Here is a 21,646-nt window from a genome sequence, read left to right as displayed (position 1 = left end):
CGACTACCTGGATTTAGTGTCAAAATGGTCTTCAGTTTTTAATTTTTTTCGAAATTGTTTATGTCGCCAATATCGCCAATTTAAAAAATAATAATGAAAAATCTGAAAGGGTTGATTTTACCGATCGTCCAGAAGGGCCTTTTTTTCCCTTTGAAAGTGGAGATTATGGGCAGAGACGTCCCAGGTGGAATAACGGAATATTTTAAAGGATAATACAGGTACATAATACATTTAGGGTAACACAGGAATGTTCTGTATCTCTTGTGTACTTAAAAACTGAAGGAAATATAAAATGCAATTCTATATAATTAGATGTATCATGAATTAAGTGCATTTTTACTTAAACATATTAAAATGTAAATAGATAATATTCTTTAGAATTGCATCTATTTCTTTTAAATAGCTTAGTTGTTAATACTGGACAAACGAAAGAATTATATCTTCCGTTTTTCCGAAAGGCAACTGACTCGCATGAAAAGTGAAACAACGAAAAATCTTGTTTCAAGCGGGGGGGGGGCGACAGAGGCAAGACAACACGCGCCAAACAATTTTCTCTAGACTAAGTTTCGATTAAGGTTAATTTTTCTAAACTAAAGTTTAGTTTAGAAATCTCTATTTTAATTAGTTACTGAAGTTATCTTTAGTTTCTAAACTAAAGCTGTCTTTAGTTATCTTTAGTTTTTATCCCTGCCTTGAGCTAGCTGTAACGATCTGTAAACAAGTAACGAAGTAATAATCATATTCAGTTGTTTTGAAAATGTGGAACACATTTAGTTTAATCTTGGTTAAATAAATAAATAAAAATTTTTTTTTTAAAAAATCAATCTTAGCTTTTCCAAAACCCCACGAGTGACCACTCAATACCGGTAGTTCGACTAAAATTGCAAACCTCTTCGAACTAGTGGGCTACATGAGTACTTCTCTTGGTTTTTCACTTGTCTGTAACATGAGTATAATCTAGTTTCCTGAGAAAGACCTCCACAAAGGCGTCCCATCCCTGAAGGTGATACCCCTACAGTACTGTGTGTATTCAGTTAACATAACCTAATTTTTTAACCCGAGCGGGCGGTGAGCCAGAAGGGCTATTAGTCTCAAAACGGCATTTTATGGCGTTTCACTATAAACGGCGAATCACTCTTTAAATTGTTGCCACCAAATATTACCGACCTGTATTATATTTAAAGAAATTAAATAATGAAGAAGCTGCATGAATGTATGCATGTTTCTAGCACTGTGAAGAAAGTACGGTACCTACAGTCATCCAATTTTTAATAACGTAATCCTCCACCCGAACATGAGCACCTGGACCCCCGAATTTTGAATTTCGAATTTTTTCCATATTTTGGAAAATTTTAAGGAATTTTTGATTAACAAACTCAACGATTTTAAAGCCAGTAGTGGCAACACCGTACAGAAAAAAAAGTGTTTTTATCTCCTGCGCGCGACACTGTCTACAGATGTTCTGTTTTTAAACATTTTGCGATATTGCTGTTGAATTGAATATTATGTGGCCTGAGTGTGAACACACAAAACGTTAAAAGACGCAGTTTTGAATGTCATATAAAATCTGAAAACTTTCAGAATTTTTTTAAAATTTTACTTACTTATTTGTTTATGTATTTTTCAAAATTGGTTTCACGCTGATTTCCTTCAAATGTTAGGTTAGGTTATTTGGCCAAGCACATTGGCCAAATAACGTAGGTTTGATTTCGTGGAGTAATTTCTAAGGAAAACTGATTGCATAGTAAAAATCACAAAAGCCAACGCAGTAGTCAACAGTTTTAACTACTCGGGTACAGTGGAGCCAGATTTGCTTCTAAAGAATTTGGAATTTAGTGACAGAATATTACAGCCATGCGCCAAAAAATGGATAATGATCCAATTCCAGATGAAAAAAAAAATCATATTTTCTTGAAAGGAAAATCATGCAAACTGTCATTCTGTCAACCAAGAGTTTGAATCCCCCCCCTGTTAATCAGAAATTGTAAAATACAGTAAATGCCCCTTAATGTTATCATTTGGATATTGTTATCGAACTGCAGAAATTCCTCTAATTTGTATATGAAAACATGAAAAATACATCACTCATTGCGATTAACAGTTCGGTTAATACGATCCAAATATTACAAATACATTTTTTAAACAAAGGTTTCTTTTAAAGTTTAATATGGTTTATCAGTTTGAGTTTATGTATAAACATGGCTCAAGTGGAATAGCGACACATTTTACAGGATATTAGATGAATTATGCGTTTAGACTAACGTATTTCGTCCATTTTACGCCTATTTATTTCGTTTTTTCATAGTTGCCGGTTTTTCCCGGTTGCATATTTCCGAATTCTATCCCACCCCCTTTTCGAATTCAAATAAAATCGTGACTGTTTCGTATCATTTAAGTCGTTATTGTATTTTTCTCCATGGATAATTGATGTCATTTTTATTGCCGAAAAGGAAGATTGAGCGATTCTCCAATTGTATGAGGTTTTAGATTTTTCGTAATTAAATATGAAATTTGTAAGGATGCCGATGAAACCTCAGGAACTGTTGTATATTTTCTCAAAAATACATTTTGATATTTCACGCTGTTAGTTAATTTCTTAAAAATTAATCAGATTTATTTACTAAATCGTTATGTTTAGTTTCCAAATATAGTTTTAATTTAACAGGTTTCATGCATTGATTTTTCATTGCATTTAACACACAACGGATATTCATTTTCCACTGATAATGCAACATGTAAAACAGTATCTAATAAACTCTTCTTGATATTTACTTGATTTTTTATTAGAAGTAGAAAGAAAAATGTTTATTAGATGTCTGGCCATCATTCCCATTTTCACTCTTGCCGATTTAATCCCAGTATACGTTACACACGGGATTGGGTGAATTTTGCGACATTATTATAAGCAGTAAATGGGTCATTTTGGTGTTGGCGAAAATTTTCAAACTCGCGCCAAGACCATACCGCGTTCTAGGATTGTACCCTCTTTGTGTAGCCATTTATCCATCGAACAAAACTGAATTTTTTTTTTTTTTTTTTTTTTTTTTTTTTTTTTTTTTTTATCATCCTTCAAGCACGCAATCGAATTTTCCAATACTTCGAAAATGTTATATGCTTGCTTGACAACAAATTTGGTTAGAAATAGGGAACACAAGTGTGTAAACTATGCATATTACAATTATCGCTGCGCGCTTTGAAATTCAATTCTCGAATTGTTCAAGCATAACGCCTGAATCAAGGGGAAAACAATACAATCAAAATTAATATATGGAAATGATTAATTTAAAATTCCTAGTAAATGTTAAACATCCAAAATTCTTTTCAAATGCCGTTATATTTTTTGTTGTCAAATAAATTTTTTTTGAATTTAGCGACCCCCCAAAATTTCTTCGCGACTTGCGTACCATTGCCATAATAACGCTTTGTATTCATGTAAACCTGATTAATTCTGAAGTGGTTTAAATTCTGTCAGAAACAGTACAAGTGATCTATTTTTCAATTGCATTTGGAAAAAATGATTTCAGACTTGTTTTCAACTGCATGTAACAGAGTATTATCAGAATTACGGGAAAGTGCGACTGTGAAAATGTATAAACATCAGCTGTCCAATGTGAAAAATAATGTTATCATTTGGATATTGTTATCGAATTGCAGAACGCCCTTCAGTTTGTATACGAAAACATGGAAAATACATCGCTTATTGTGATCAACAGTTCGGTTAATACGATCCAAATATTACAAATACATTTTTTTAAACAAGGTTTCTTTTAAATTTTAATATGGTATATCAATAGAGTTTATGGATGGACATGGGTCAAGTGGAATAGCGACACATTCTACAGGATATTAGATGAATATGCGTTTAGACTAACATATAATATAACATCTTTCATATATTCCAAAACGAAAAAAGACTTTCGGCCCGCCGCGTATTTAGAGTGCCCCCCATGCCGCACAGACACTATACATTTACAAACATCCATGCAGTCTCCGGGATTCGAGCGCGAGTCTTTCGGTACGGTACTCAGAGTCACTAATCACTATCCCGGTTGGAAAAATGTGATCACATTTAATGGAGTCTTGGTGTATCACGATGGAACGGTGTTTGGACACAACAGGGTGCCCAGGCACAGTCGCCTTAACCCTTCTACAACAAGTAAAAAATTCCTAAATAGTGCACGAAATAACTAGAGCAACGCATATAATTTATATGTATATTTGTATCTAATTTAATTCTTGCTTTTAATTTATTCCTTTTACAATTGAAATTTTGTTATTCATGATTTAATTCCAGTCCCCGTTAAACATTTTTAACAATTTTCATTCAAGTTGCTTAAAAACATCTTTCGAAATAGAACTTACTAAGTATGGATTCACTCTTTTCAGATAAATCTACTATAATTAATCTTAGAAGATAAATATAATCAATATTATTTAGTAAATAAATTATATATATATATATATATATATGGATATGGTATGTGTGTGTGAGAGAGAGAGAACACGTTTTAATTCTAGTTTGCAGTACATACGGGATTCGGCGGCATTATGTGTCATTTTGGTGTTGGCGACGATTTTTAAAGTCGCGTCAAATGCTGTTCCGTATACTAGGATTTTACCTAGAACAGGGTTTCTTAAACTGTAGGTCACGACTCCCGTGTTGGTCGCGGGACCTGCAGTAGGATGTTGCCAAAATTTTAGCAGTTTTGATATTTCTTTAACTTAATATAATAATTTTACAGTTATCAAATATTTTTACACAATGTATCTGAAAATAAAAAAAGCTAGACAATACAGACAAAGGGAAAAACGAAAACGTTTCGACGCATTCTTTTTATAATATAAACGTTCATTTTCCTTGCTTTGCACGTGAAGCTGTCATTTCGTTTGTTACATATTTAAAAATTTCACATCGTTCTATGTCTTAAAATTAGAAATTAAAGGGAATGACCTGAAACTGCAATAGTATATTACAGTACAAGTGAAAAAAATTGAGAGTTTCACTCACGCGTGTGTCTTATTTGCGCAATACTTATGGAGTCCCACAAAATTTGTGTAAATATTACGGGGTCCTGAGGTTTAAATTAAAGTTTATTGCAAGGTGGTAGTAGAAAGTTTTCCCTGCCATTTATATAACCGTACTTGCTACAATAAGATATTCCGCCTCTCCCGAGTAGCTAGTCAAATTATTTCGTTTGTCTAAAACTGAAGTGAAACTCATTTCAATTTAAATCTGACAGTTTTCGGAAGCGAAGTGTTTGTTTTAGACTAAAAAAATCACCAGCATTAATTGAAATGGTAACAAAGGATTCGAATTTGCAATGACCAATGCCTTTATCCCCACATCATCAAAGAATTATTTTTATCGCCAAAAAGAGGGTTCCGCAAAGAGGTAAAATTTAGTGCCAAATGTTAAATTTAACAAGAGTAACTGCCTTCTACAGTGAAAAAAAGGTAAAAACACTGAAGGACTTAATTTAGTAAATTTTTTTGTGTCAAAAAAGGGCCAGAATCAATTTTGTGAGGGGTTACATCATGAATTTTGACAAGCATCGACGTTTCCTTGATCAGTGGTTGTTAACAAGAGCAGAGTGAAAACGCTCGAACTTTATGTCGCCAAGTGCTTCGGGTCTGGGAGGGGGCCGAAATTTACAATTAGCAAACGGTGCAAATCCATCCAATGAAATTTTAGTGTAATTTTTAACTGATTTTTCTGATTGGCTAGAAAGGACACATGACCGTTCGCCACTGACTTCGCGACGAAGTGCAAAAGCTTTACGGCTCATACTAAGGCTATACTAAGGTTTAGAGGAGCCTTAGCTCATACTAGACTTTAACTTTGTTGGATCTAGGTGCTATTCTTGCGATTATAAATTCTCTATATATTTTTCATTGTCTAATTTGATCTAATTTTCTAATTCTTTTTAAGATCTTTAATAGCTTTCTGTTTGATATATTTTTTGTATAATTTTCTAATTCTTTTTAAGATATTTAATCTTAAATATCTTTGTATTTTTGATTTTTTTTAATATAATTTTCTAATTCTTTTTAAGAATCTTTAATATTTTTGTATTTGATATATTTTTTATAAATTTTCTAATTCCTTTTTCAGATATTTAAGCTTTAATATCTTCGTACATAACTAACCTTACTAACATTTGTATATAAATACTAATTTTTCTTACTAACTATTAACATTTGTATATAATATTTTTGTAAATAATCTTTGTAATAAATACTTTTTTTCTTGCCATTAAAATTTTTGTATTGTAGTATATATATTGTAATTTACTTGTGTAATAAAAATAAAAATTTCTGAAATGGAGTCCGAGCCTTTCAGCTCCAGGTAATGTATATTTGCGTATTTATATTGTTTTATTTATTTTTTAGCACTTCACTCGGTTTGTCGGTACTACCAATGTCCCGGTTAAATCTTTGTTGATGAAAATTAAATTATCTGCATTAAGTTTTTCATAATAAACTGTAGTTAAATTCTTTTAATGTATTGCATCAGTCTATTCTATTGGTTATCTATTTAATTAAGTGTTAATATTTGTGTTTAATTTTTTACATCAGTAATTGTTACTTAACGAAAGTTCATCCACTCATTAGTATGTACATGATTATTAATTTTATTTTCATCGTATTTAAAAGTACAGTTGGCGTCGTTTGATTTGCGTAACGTTTGTCTAGAGCTATTTTGTTAACTATATATATCGTTGAGCATAGCAGCAGAATTCAATTAATTTACTATAAATATAACTATAAACGGATAAATCGATGCTTTCACAGTATATTAGGAAAAGGAAACAATTGGTTTAATCCTCTGTTTGAAACAACGCAGCAAATATAAAATTAGGGTGTGAAGTGCAGAATCGCCCACTTATTTGGCGCTTTTTACAAGAGTAAGAAAAACTGGATTTTTGTCAATTTCCTTTGACTTTTTTACATCAATGTGTACTTGAACAAAGGAAGATGCACATTGCCGATATTGTGCAATTCTCTGATGTTTTTTTAAGTGAAAATACGTCGATGTGTTACCGCATAGGGTAAATCATCTTTATATGTCACAAATTTCATTTACATGATCAGCGCAAACTGATGCAAAACGGTGATATACAATCTTTTCTAAATTTGAAAAACTGAGATTTTAGTTGGAAAATGAGCTAGACAAGTTAAGGTACTGCTAAAATGCAGCTTTGTATTAACAAAACACAGAATCACAATGAACAGTATTTCGATAGACTTGCTTTCGATCGAATTTCGGATCCTTTAAATTCGGTGATATCGGAAAAGCTGTGATAGAAGTGGCGGTACGCCTCAATGCCGTAAAGGCTATCTATCTTGTCCGGAAAAGGTCTAATATTTTTTGCCGATTTGAATATTTTTTTTAAAGTTTGTTCAGCATATTGTGAATTTCAGAAATGTTGCATGAGTATATGAACACAAGATTCATGTAATGAGAAGTGCAGTGCATATGGATTGCTTTTGGAGCAAAAGCTTTAATCTGAGCTCCAATTCCCTTTTTTATCACGTTACCTGCTCCATCATAACTCATAGCTAATGTTGCTACCATCTAACCCGGATTTTGAAATTATTGAGATTATAGAATTATTATTGAGTGGACCTGTAATCTTAGCTAGTCTGAGAAAATGTAGGATGTCTTTCTTATCTAATATTTTTTGACTGTTCACAAATCATCTTGTACACCATCATAAAGTTTCCTTATTATTTGAAGTGACTTCATCAGTTATAATGGAATAAAAGTGAGCAATGGTATTGCTGTATGGGGAAAAAATTTCTTTACCTCTAGCACGCAAGGCTATTGGAAATTTTGAAGATAGGCCTTTTTTAAATATTTTTTTTATATAGCTGTTTACTTGAATTTTATGTGATTTATGTACGAAGAACAGGCTATTTGAGAATTAAAGGTAACACACAAAACATTAAAAGAATTCCCTTTGGGTGTAATATAAAATTTGAAATCTTTCAGCTTTTATTTTAATATTTTTAATTTTATATTTTTTTCTAAAGCACAAATGTGAATTACCCCAGAAGGGCTATTAGTTTCAAAATGGCATTTTGTGTCAAATCACTTTAAATGTCCGAAGCACTTTTCTAATTGTTGTCACCAAATATTATCACCCTGTATCATATTTCATGAAACTAAATAATGATAATTTGCATGAACATATGTATGTTTACGCATTGTTGAAAAACAATGTTGCCTATAGTCATTAAATTTTGGATAACATAGTCCTCCACCCGAACATATAGGCACTTGGAAGCCTGAATTTGGAATTAACATATTTTTATTATCTATTTTATACTTTGTAGAAATTTAACAAATTTTTGATTAAAAATCATAGTTTTAAAGTGAGCAGTGTAATTATTTTACATTTTGTAAAAATTTAACTAATTTTATATTGTAAACTGAAATTTAATAAAAGTAGTTAAATAAGAAATTAAAAGATCCAACTCAGTAAGTCAGAGCCGGAACAGCTAATGAAGGTTATGAGACTGTGATATTACTTTTGGTTTTGTGAAACGAAGGATTACTAGGATACTTTCAGATTGAAGTTCTGTAGAAACAAAAGTTTGAGTACCCTCCCCCTTTCTGAAGCTCTTTATTTGTTTATTGACTTTTGCTTATTAAAATGTCACTAAAGGAGATATGAGCAGAAAAACGTACATTCGGAGTTGCGATTCATATGTTACGCTGTAAGAAAGAAACGTAGTGCCAGAGTGTCACTATGGTAAATAAATGTATTGAAAGTAAAAGTGTTATTTTCTGTAATGTGTGTGGTGTTATTTTATTGTGATATATAGCTATTCATGAGAAATAGAATAATTCAATTCAAGTGTGTTTGGTGAATTGAATTATTCTATTTCTCGTCAATAGCTATATATCGCAATAAAATAACACCACACACACATTACAGAAAATAACACTTTTACTTTCAATACATTTATTTTCCATGGCGACAGTCTAGCGCTAGCTTTCTTTCTTACAGAGTAACATATGATTCGCAACTCCGAATGTGTACAACAAGAATCAAGTTTATCGAAAATATATTTCAGCAGCGATTCTAGTGGCGCATGCGCTATTAGACAAGATTCTGCTCTGTCGCCAAGTATTTCTCAGCTAATACAAAACAAAGCCACTGTACTGAAGATAACACAGTTCAGTGAAAGAGTCTCTAAATGTCAATTACATTTAATGTTGCTGACGCAGACTCATTTTGCGTAGGATGCATATTCATAAATCGTTTCAGATGAACATACACTTGTTCGTGGTGATTAGAGAACCTTTCTTCTAGTAATGAAAAGGCTAATTTATAATTAGAGTCAACTATGGATATTGACTGAACAATACGATTAGCATCTCCTCTTAGCTCAGATTTTAAGTACTGTAATTTGACCACATCTGTTAAATTAGGATTTGAATCAACACTGGCTAAAAAATATCTTTAAGTGGAAGCTACTCGTGTAAGTTACCCGAAAACGTTGGCAAAATAATTTTGGATAATTTAACATTGACCTAAGCATTCGTGAAAACCAAAGGTTCCTATTCAATTTCTTTGGAAAGCTTAGCTAATTTACGATTTAATTCGACTTCTACATCTAAGACAATATCGTCAATCTCTTCTTTCTCTTTTACATAAGCATCAATACAATCAAAAGTCTTTAATCCGGACTTGTCAGGACTTCAGCGATTCCAGATTATCGGTTTTCCCGGATTATAGATCATCAGTTTAAATCTGGTAAAATGGCATGCATAAATTATAAAATTAAAAATATAAAACCGTAATTTATGAAATAAAGAGCAATTATGATCTAAAGGGTATCAAAATTTACAAAAAAATCTTAATATTTATTTGTTTACTTTATTAAACATTTCTTTCAACCCGCGCATGCGTAAAGCATACATTATGCATAGAAATTAGAAAATTGCAACCTATTTGATGTGTATTCGTGATATTTATAATGACGAGGAATTTGATTTAAATTATATCAAAGAGGGAGCAAATCGAGATGAAATACTACATTTAATAAGGAATTATAAGCCGATTAAAATAAAAACATCTGCCATGAAGATGAGGATAGTGCTGAGAGATCAATTTCCAGTTCATTGCACGCCGTGACGTCCCCCCCCCCCCCCCGCAGAGCAGCTTGAAATTGATAAACAGATTTTGGAATGGTTAGAGAAACAAAGGATATGCCTTTATCCATTTTTTGCAGCAATTCCACTTTTTGTTTGATGGACATCGAAACATGCTTTCCCTTTGTAGATTCTTTGCAGCTCCAGTATCGGAAATTGTGTTTGACATAATCGAAAGTTCCAACTTACTTTTATTAAATTGCTCTAATAGTCTAAAAGAAAATAATAAGCCGTATCCAATTAGAAGATTAAGGAACAACACAATCTGCAACATTAACTGAAATAGATTATTTTAGCTTAGCTTATACCATCCGTTATACATTAAACGCGCATGCGTAAACGTATTATGCATATGCGTAAACGCATGCGCGGAAAATTTGTAGCTTTGAGGTCCGGATTATAGATCATTCCAGATTATGGATGTCCGGATTAAAGACTTTTGACTGCACTTTCTTCAATACATAACCCGAACAAAGAATCGAAATTGGAATTTATCTTTGTCTCGAACACTTTAAACTTATTCTTCAGCACTTCCAAATCACTTCTTTGGATATTTTTGTCGGCAACGTTTTGTTTTAACTTTGTTTTCAATGTATGTTTTTTCGCTGATATCTCCTTTAGTGACCTTTTAATTACCAAAAGTCAATAAACAAATAAAGAGCTTCAGAAAGAGGGATGGTACTTACTTTTTTGTTTCTACAGAACTTCAATCTGAAAGTATCCTATGTAATTCTTCATTTCACAAAACCGAAAGTAATATCACAGTCTCATAAACTTCATTAGCTGTTCCGGCTCTGACCGCCTAAACAATTAATTAAACAACGTTGAACAATTTAATTAATTGTAACAAATTGCCTCAGGCTCTTTTATAAGTATTAGTTTATGTTTTATAAAAATTTAGCAAATTTTTGATTAAGAAACATATTTTTAAGGCAAGCAGTATAATTAATAAAACATTTGTATTTTAAGTGTGCAAGACAGTCTGTCTGAAATTGTAGCTTTTAAATACTTTTAGTCCAAAGTAGCATTAGCCCAAACATCTAATGATTGTCTGTAAATGAAAAAAATTGCCCGTTTGGACCTAATTTTTATCCTATAAAATCTGAGATTGTTTTCATTATTTATTTGAGGGGTACTGAACCCAAGGTTTGCATAACTTTTCAACCACAAGGTTTGTGCTTACATTATTTTCTTATTTTTTATAAAAAGTTTTAGAAAAGTATTTAAAATAAATGGATCTTATATCGAGTTAAAGAAAGTGCTTACAGATTGTATTTTTTAAATAAGCTAATTATCTTTAAGATAAATGCTATTATTTTTTTATGATGACAATAATAGGAAAATAAGGGGAATAAAGTCTCCTGAATATTTCTTTTTGCAGAGTTATTTATATTAAAATAAATTTCATAATCCTTAATTTTATTTGCATGAATTTCACATATTTCATAAAAAAAACAGATGCATATTTGTATCCTATAAAATAATTTGTTAAAATTCTACAGGATATTTGAGTGGGCTTCCCAGACACTGTTATTTCATAAAATAACAAGCAAATATTTATATTGTATACATCAATGCCTTTAAAGATTACGTTATTTCATGTAATTGTAAGATACCTGTTTAAGTATTTATTCCATGCTAAAAGAAATTATTTGTAAATTAGGTGATATTAATTTCTTTAAAAGTAATTCATGGGTTCAGTGCAAATTGCATTTTATTTTATAGAAGAAATTTTGTTTCACAAACTTTTTGCATACACAAAGCTTTCGGTCGAAGGCTTCTTAGTATTTTTCGGTTTCGGCACGAAAATCGCCTACAGGTCGGCAGATAGTGTGGCTGGATACGAGGTTTTTATTTATGAACCTCGCGCTGTAACATCTTTCTCTATTGATTGCTATTTCCCTACTGCCAGTTGCCGCATTCATTCGAAACCATTTCGTATTTATCAAAATCTGACAAGAATATTCTGCGTGTCGTGATTTGGAAAGCCATCTTTCAATACGAAATAATCCGTAGATACACCTAGAAGATTAAAGGTGCCATTTAGTTGTTGAGTTATCGATGAAATGGTTTCATTTCATGGTTTTTGGACTATAGTTTAAGCCTAATTTTCTATCACGAATGAGGCCCACCAGCGGCCGAGCGGTAGAGTCGCCGAACGCTGGTAGTCGGTCCGAGGTTCGAATCCCAGGAACGGGCTGGGCGTTTTCGTGGTTTTCCCCATGTGTAACATGTATACAAGCCAGTTTCCCTTAGAAAGTGCTCCACAAAGGCACAGGCAGATAGCCCGTGAGGCTTTGTCATAATCACACACAATCATGAATGATGCCTTTTCTTTGTCAAAATTTTATTGCAAATTTTTCATCTCTGGCAATTTCTAAATAGATAGATTCGATGCACTTTTAAAAAGTTTAAAAAGTATACCAGTATTTCAGTGGTAAATTAAAATTTAGAGCTATCTAAATTTATGTGCAGTCATAATTCACTTGCATTTAGAAGTATCTAAATTTATGTGATGTCAATTTATGATTTAAATGGATGTGTGTGCCAAGTTTGGTGCTTTTATGCATGTACTGTCACTGTGGTTTATTATGGTCTCGGTAATAAAATTGTACCTATTTTTGTTTATTATAGGAATGCGAAGCACCCAAGAAGAGGATGTGAGCAAACAAGCCCTGTGGATGTGGAGGCTGAGAGGTAAGATACCAATTTTTTCTCTTGGCTTCTTTTTTTTTTGTTATTGTTGCTTCTTTGTCTTTGAGTATGGTAGTAAAGTCATGCTGCGATAATGATGTTAATGTCACACTGCGACTTTTGTATAACTTCACAAAGTGACATAAATTTAATTGCTTTAAAGCAGCGGTTCTCAACCTTTTGACTAACACATACCATCTAAACAAAAATTTAAAAACCTTAGTACAACCAGTATAATTATTGTACATTTTATAATACTTATTCAGTTTCTCAATATAAATAGAAAAAATAAATGTTTTGCCATTTGCACAAGCTATTGGCTATCTGTATTAAATAGGCACACATAAAAAATATTAATTAAGAATTGGTTACCATTTTAATTATCAAAATTTAAGTTATATACTTAAATTTAGTGTAAAATTTGGGCCTGTTTAAGAGAGATCAATTTCTTTGTCTGGCCTTATTTCACTTAGCTTTAAGTGTGATCCACTTTTAATTTTATTCTGTATTTATTTTTCAAATAAAACATGGAAGAAAATCCTTGTTCACACAAATAGGTTGTACGAAAAGGCAATAAAAATTTAGCTTTATTTGAAATGCCTTTAAATTCTTTTTTTCGGTGTAGCCAAAAGTTGTTATTTATGAAATCTTCAGTGGAAGTGCAATCACAGGAATTTTCTAACAATTGTTCTTTTTTTCTTCATAGAATTTTTGAACTTTGTTTCTTTGCCTACCACCTATTTTTTATCTTGTGTACCACCTGTTGAGAATTGCTGCTTTAAAGATCTGTGTGGGTGTCGCACAGTGTTACATTAGTTTAATCAGTATAATGTCGCAATAGCAGTATTTCAGACATCTCCTCCAGTAAAACTGATAACAGCAGAAAAGCGTTTTATTGATCCAGTAAGAAGTTACTCTTCCAGTTATTAAAATCTTAGTGGAATCTTTGGAATTTTTTAATTATTGAATATAGTCATCACAATCATATCAGATTTCCTCAGTGATTATTGTTATATCTCATTGTATTGAAATTATATAACAGATGCGTTTATGATTAATTTACATTTTTATGTAAAACTTTGCTCTCATAAATTGCTATAAAACTATATGCTCATAGTTTTTGTGTATCACTTTTGTGTACTTGCGTGTATTGCTATAAAACATATGCTAATAGTTTTTGTGCAAATAAAACTTACATTTCTTCATTCAAATATTTAGTATAGCCAATAACTACAGTGAGCATAGTTATGTGAATGAAATTAAGCATATAAAACAATTTGTTTTCCAATAAATGTAAGAAAGTTTTAAATAGCAAATTTTCTAGTGTATAAGACGCACTTTTTTTCTTTGAAAATAAGTCGGGGAAAAAAAGGAGGTGCATCTTGTATGTCGATACTCAGTTTTTGATTGCATTAATTTCTGGAAATTTCCTCTTTTTTTGGAGTTATGTGATTTTTTTCTTGTTTCCTTGCGATGTGTGGGAATATTACAGTTACGGAGAGCTTTGTAAATGTGCATCTGGCATGAAAACTGCAATTTTTGCGAACGACTTTTAAGTGTGGGAAATTTCAACTGTTTGGTGTTTCTTAAGTTTGTTGGCAAATTATGGTTCAAAAACAATGTTGAAATTGCTGTAACAAAGCATGCAAGCTGGATGCAGGCTTCAAATTTTGAGGTTACACCATCAAGAAGAAGGGGAAGGCCTAACATTTGGAAAGTTTGTGAATGGGTCAAAGCATCTTGGGATGCTGTGAAAACAGAGGCAGAGGTTAAATCATGTATGAAGTGTGGCATTATTAATACACTGGATGGTACAGAGGACAATCTGTTGTATGAGGACTCGAATGCTGATTTAGGAGAGGTTTCAAGTGACTTTTCATTTAGCTATGGTGATGAGTGTTTAGGTTTTGATGAAGAAAATTAAAAGCTCTTCCCCAGATGAATTGTGGGTATAAAGTATTACTTTGTATTTATATTTAAAATACTGTAAATTCATTATAATGAAATGTGTATAAAAAAGGGGGGATGTGCCTTATGCGCCTGCAAATACGGTAATAAAGATATAAAAATATCCATTCACTTAAGAGAAACTTAAATTCATTTCCTGCAAAAATTTTAAAAGATCCTTTTAATATATTTAATGCAGCCTTTTCTTAATTAATAAGAAGTTAATATTGTTAATAACATATTTTATTTATATCGGCAATTCTGTCAATGTATACATGTTTTTCGAATGGCCTTTCATCGAATTTTACAAAATATGACTCGTATTCATAATATAAGTTTACAATGTCTCCTTCAGCCTCATGAAATTAAACAAAATATGCATTATTATTATAAAAAATTATAATGTTATTATATGCATTGAGATGAGCAGTGACTGGCAAGAGTTTTAAAGCTATTTATTAAATTTTAAATTACTTTAAAATTGAAAGAAAGCTCCAAATTTTTAAATAGGTACTAAACATTTTGATGATTGTTTGATTTACTATTTTGAAGCTTTATTATTTATCATTTATACTTTTATTATTTTTGAAACTCGGACGCTTCCAAACATATGAATTTATAATACTTACAATTCAGTAAAAACAAATACAAACTTAAAATTTTAGATTCCTAAGCTTTCAAGACAGCTTCTGTACACAAAAGTACTCGCTGTTATACACTCATGTGCATAAATTAAGGATAATGCAAAATCAGGCAAAGGAAAAGTTAGAAGCAAAACAAATTTGACTTATTTGTAAAGCTTTTTTATTAAACAAAAGGTAAAGAGCAAAAACAGATGCTATATGTTTGATATTATTAAAAAAATTAGCGATTTTTTTTTTCTCCCTGGAGCAAATTACCAAAAAAAAAAAAAAAAAAAAAAAAAACTTATTTACAAAAAACCAATATTACATGGTTGGTTTGATTGTTAATACATTGTATGTCTCCCAGACGATGCAATACAGTCCGTACAACGCCTAGGCATCTGAGTATCAAATTATCGATCTGATCTTGGGGGATATTACATCACTCAAAAAGCAATGCACTCCGAAGTTCCGGTAGACATGTAGAAGGAGGTTGACGGGCTGCAACTCGTCGGCCAAGCATGTCCCACACGTGTTCTACTGGTTCAAGTCTGGTGAGAATGCTGGCCAGTCTGTACGGGTGATATCCTCCGATTGAAGGCATTCGCTTACGATATTTGCACGGTGAGGACTGGCGTTGTCATCCATAAACAAATTGTGTGCCCATGGCACCCCGAAACAAATGTACATGTTGTTCCAGAATGACGTCCCGATAGATATGGCTTGTCATGATTCCAATTTGAACATGAAGGTCAGTTCTGGAACCCAGAATAATTCCACCCCAAACGAGCACTCCTACACCACCGTAACGGTGTCGTTCAATGATGCTTTCTTGGTGGTAACGAATACCTGGAGCTCTCCATATGAAAGTCCGGCGAGAATCAGACTGCAAGCTAAACCTGGACTCGTCGGAAAACATCACACAAGCCCACTGTTGCGGTGTCCACAGTGCATGCTCTCTACTCCAGGCTAACCGCAGGCGACAGTGAGTTGCAGTAAGTGGAACTCATCTGACAGGTCTACGAACATATAAACCAATCTGCCCTAAGCGTCTGTACACGGTCTGCCTTGAAATTGTCGTACCAGTGGCTGAAGAGAGCTGACGAGGCAGGTCTCAGGCTGTGCTCCACCTGTTTGTTTTGGCAGTAACTGCCAAATACCGGTCCTTATTCGGCGCTGTAACTCTGGGGCGACCTGTGCTGTAACGTCTACTCACATTACCATCATCTGGGAATCGTTGCCAAAGCCTGGAGATGACACTCTGGACAATTCCAAGTTTGTCTCATACTTCCAGTTGGGTACGCCCACATTCCAGACGGCCGATAATTCTACCACGTAAAAAATCATCCAAATGCGTCCTTTGTCGGTTATTGCACTGAAATGCTTATAAAGCCCCTGCGAACTATTTGGTTATTGCACTGAAATGCTTATAAAGTGCCTGCAAACAATTTTACTTCTTTGCCTGTATTCGTTATATATCACTTTCTTACATTCTCGTCATTGTGAAGTACCATCGGTGTCATCTGGTTACTTCCTAAAATTTGCATATGATTCTTGAAGATGTGTGTAGTGATGTTACAGGTGATATTTTAGTATATTTTAGAGTTCGATTTCCGCGTGACTCCGAATTATCCTTAATTTATGGACATGAGTGTAGTAGCAACTTTGTTGCAGCATATTTTGGGTGCCCCCATGCTGCACAGACACTATACATTTACCACCCACCAACCTTTTTGAGATTAACTGTTATAGTAGCACCTTTCTTTTCAATTGTTGCAGGGAGATGAGTTTGCACTATCTCTAAAAAATACATTAAATGGAAAATTTACTTGTGAATTTTTAATTATAATTACTGCATATTTAAACAGAAAGTCAATTAATTAAAAACCATAACATTTTTGCGATGCAACTATCACATGGAGGATGTCCAAGGATTTTCAAGTTCTCTTTCCCTACGATCAGCTTCTTGAAAGAACTTTTCGGCTTGCAGCATATTTTGGGTGCCCCCATGATGCACAGACACTATGCATTTACAACCCCCGAACCTTTTTCGAGATTCGAACCCGAGTGCTTTGGTATGGCAGTCGGCCTGATCGAGCGGTAAAATATAATGTAAAAGAACAAAGCTTTACTTAATTCAGCTCAATTACTGACAAATGGATAGATAACAAACTAAGTAACAATACATCATAAAAATTAAATAGCAGAACAAATGAGGATTAAACATCATTTTAAGAATAAAAAAAAGTTAGACATTTTAAATAACATTTTAAACATTTGCGATCAGATAAAACTGCTATTTTATGTTGTCTTCTAATTCATTTAAAGTCTTCTTGACATAACAGGTTCATACACTAAATATATTACTCTTCCTTCATGCATTGGGATATCTTTCCAGATGCTAATATCTACCTGCTTTATTTCTTCTGGGATGGTCACATATGCATTTAGTAGCACTATGCACTATTCATGGAAGTCTGGTCTTATTTTATTCGATTTTTTGAATAATTAAGATTTGACTCAGGCTGAGAGCTACGGGTGCTGGGTGTGACTTAATTTGGCAGATTTCATATTATACGTAATGTAAGTTATCAAGATATTTTGTAAATGATGATGTACATAAAAATATATTTATAAATGTTGACTTATGTAAAATAACCTATGATAACTTCAGGGATTTAAATGCCCCCCTTTTTTTTTCACTTACCCAACTGTACTCTTCGGCTAGCGTGTCCGACATCACTTCAAAATATTTGTTACGATTACTATTAATATGTTTACGTTAGTCTCCTTTAACATTAATATGTTTCAATTCATTGACCTAAATAAATAAATATATAAATAAAAATTGACTTTAATCTATAAATGCATAACCAACAAGATTTCTTATTCTATCATTTAAGAAAATTATTTCAACTTCACAGAACACTCAAGAAATCTAACTTTCCTCAAAATAAAATGCAAATGTAATGGAAACTTATTTATAAAATCATAACGTTTTCATTGCTTTGAGTTCCATATTTGTATTTTAGTACATTTTATGCAGTTAGTTTTTATATAAAGAAAATAAGATAATACTGAAATAGAAAATTTTATTTAAGCAAAAACGTAACAGAAATTACTTTATAAAATGAAAATGTGTGCAAAAAGTAAACAAAATAAAAAAAAAAAAAAAACTATTAGGATTAATGTAAAATATTATTTTACAATACCACAGGAGCTATGTTGTTGAGAAACATTCTCTCTAAAAATTGAAGTTCTAATTCAGTTTTTAATTGGAATATATTTAATTCTGAATTTTTCGGTTGATTGCACAGTTAGGAGTTTTCAGCAACTCCACCTTTTCTTGCAATATTTGTAATCTACTTGATAAAGAATTTAAATTTTTTAAGATTAGATGTTGAAGTTCTGCGGAAGAGAAAAGGTCAGGGTATTACATATTTAATTCAGAAGTCAAACAACAAAAATCAGCGTTATATTTACAAAATTTTCACAGTAAACAGTCACTGTGAAAATTTTGTAAATATAACGCTGATTTTTGTTGTTTGACTTCTGAATTAGTATTTATTCGGCGTGTTATTGTGTCTTTATTACATAATTATTCTAAAAACCTGAAAACAGAACACTTTTAAAAAATTGACTATTGGCAAATTCAGAAAGTTACTGTTAAAAAATTTCCAGCTGCGGTAAGATAGATTTCCCACAAAGCAGGTTTAGGATTTGCTAGATTTGGCGAGAAATCACCCATTTGGCAACATCTTTCAGCGAAATTGGCAATATGCCGTAGACGGATGGAGAACCATTTAGAACGAGTTCTTACTGGTTTGACTTAGAATGTTCTCGAATGCATGCTAAAAGCTATATAAACCCTGCCTGTATGCGGAGTAGCAGTAGTATCTCGAGTCTATCGAGTTGATTTTCAGTCTAGTATTGAGTTGATTGGGGAGTGCGTAGAGAGAGTCTCTTAATGTATCGCGAGTTAGTGCATCATCGAGTCTTATCTTGGAGTGTGTTGAGCTCCAAGAACGATTGAACTGAGTCAGAAGCTGTATTCTAGTGCTTATTGTGGAGTGCATCGCGAGTTGTAGCGTCGAGAATCTCGACAGTACGTCGAGTTCTGAGAAGACTGAACCTAGTCGGGAGCTGTACTCTAGCACTTTGCTGTGAAGCTGTCTTCACTGTTATAGCCTAAAGGCTCTGTTGCTGATTGTTTCAATGTGCTTGTCGCAGTTTTTGGACGACTGTAAACATGTTTTTGGAGATGTCCTGAATAATACTGGCAAATACATTGTGTGTTTATTAAGTGTCATCGTTAATCACTCCAAATTGCATGAACCTGTACAGGAATGCAACAGTACGAAACCTTTATTGGGTCTTTCTGATGAGCCTGCTTTTGGAGTATTAGTCCTCAGATTTGCAGTGAGGACTAGCTAAAACAGATGCAGAAAATTCGGGTTGAAAATATTTTCCTTGTGTGCACTCTGGTAGCAATGGCAAGCACAGCTCTGCTAGCTGTTTTACTATAGTACTTTTTTACTGTTTTTTACTTGTTTACTTTTTTTACTCATCTGAAGAATCGGAAAATTTAAATCGCTGGTGTTTTTTTTTTTTTTTTTTTTTTTTTTTTTTTTTGTTGTTGTTGTTGTTGTTTCCGCACCAAATTCTGCACTTTTCGATGTCTGAAAACTTCATAGCCAACTTTAACTTTTCTATGCCTTTTTCACTGAAAATTTTAAATTTCCGTTATCACTCATAAACAATAATTTAACATAAAGCAAAAAGAATGAATTAAATAATCGTTTAATGTTAGATTAAACATCTAAATGTTCTAGCAGCATTTATTTGCTCATGTATAATTATCGAAATATTTGATGTAAAATTAAATTAACAGTCATGGCTACATTATTTTATAAAATTCTGCAAATTTCAGATATTTTGCAACAATTTATTCAATAAATAAATCAAATAGAATTTTTATGGTTTCGAATTGTAGGATTATACTATTTCATTATTTTTCCACTGCAAAATTAAGGTGACCGAATAGATTTTGAGAGCATCAAATTTGTATAAAAAAAAATGCAGTTAAATGTTAAAGCAAATATATATTATATCCTGATATGATTGTTAATTTTTGAATTTTTTAATACATGCATTCCTATTTTTAAACAACTAGTCTGGTAATTAAAATAATGTTAAGATTCAAAAACCAAACTACCAACTCGTACTAATAATTTATGGATAAAAGTACTAAAAATGGAGATGTTACTATATTTTAAAAATATTTTGGTACTGATGTCATTCATAACAGCATTTTCCATGTTCTATTCAGCTTTCTAAATTATACAGTGAGAAAAATGAGCAACAAGAACACATAATTATAGAAAATATCATACTTGTCGATGCAAAAATTTAGAGAACCCGGTGAAATTGCCAAAGTTCTCAATAAGCTGGGGCTTGATGTGATGCAATCATTTTGTTCAGTTTGATTCATTTTTTCATATTACATATGTCATTTATCCATATCAGCCCAAAACCAAGAATTTGGCACCGTTTGTACACCTTCATCAAATTCAGCAATGTAAAAGAAACTCTTGAAAAGCTAAAATAATTATTTTAGGTATTTTAGGTAAATTTAAAATAGATCAAGTCTTAAAATAAATAAAAAAGCACTATTTCATTCAAAATATTTCAGGTTCAAAGCATAAGTTTAGAGAAGAACAATTTACAAATAGATTTGAGTTTTAATACAATTTATTCCTGTGTTCTTATTAAATACGCATTACTGTTCTTTTTTAATCGATACAGATTTAAGTTTTGGTAGAGGGATAATTTTTTTTTACTTTGGTGTAATAAAGGCGTTTCTTCGAAAACATAAATTGGAAGAAATATTCTTGATGAATACTTACAAAATAATCTCTCTCTCTCTTTATTTATTTATTTATTTATTTTTAAATCTTAAATGATCATAAACAGCGTTTTTGTTAAAAATGCTATCTGTAAAATTTTCTTTAGTAAACACCAGCAAAATGGAAACTGCCCTAACATAATTAGAATTTTATTTATTTTATTAATGTATGTATAATGATGTATCTAAGTATGAAATCAATTAAAAATCAGCTTGCCATTTAAAAAAAAAGCCTTGCTTTTATCAATTAACCCAAGTACATTTAGAAACAAATTTAATTGGTTTAATTATTCAGAGACTACTTTTAAGGAATGA

At 32.0% G+C, this 21,646-nt stretch overlaps 2 long non-coding RNA genes across 7 annotated transcripts in view; one reads left to right on the top strand and one right to left on the bottom strand.

The window, feature by feature from the left end:
• Positions 1 to 21,646, top strand: part of LOC146999508 (uncharacterized) — a 184,849-nt gene that overhangs the window by 66,454 nt on the left and 96,749 nt on the right. For all 5 annotated transcript variants that reach the window (XR_015043793.1, XR_015043794.1, XR_015043795.1 and 2 more), the window contains one exon: positions 12,797 to 12,859. This is a non-coding gene — a long non-coding RNA (uncharacterized LOC146999508). The remainder of the gene's footprint in view (positions 1 to 12,796; positions 12,860 to 21,646) is intronic.
• The window catches only part of LOC146999509 (uncharacterized), an 87,147-nt gene that overhangs the window by 55,141 nt on the left and 10,360 nt on the right, over positions 1 to 21,646 (bottom strand). For both annotated transcript variants that reach the window (XR_015043798.1, XR_015043799.1), the window contains exon 3: positions 20,820 to 21,025. This is a non-coding gene — a long non-coding RNA (uncharacterized LOC146999509). The remainder of the gene's footprint in view (positions 1 to 20,819; positions 21,026 to 21,646) is intronic.

This window comes from Stegodyphus dumicola, chromosome 1 (assembly GCF_044657685.1).
Source record: "Stegodyphus dumicola isolate Sdum_Otavi_A_Nest chromosome 1, ASM4465768v1".
In the NCBI taxonomy this organism is placed as follows: Eukaryota; Metazoa; Arthropoda; class Arachnida; order Araneae; family Eresidae; genus Stegodyphus; species Stegodyphus dumicola.
This window is presented reverse-complemented; position numbering and strand designations above follow the sequence as displayed.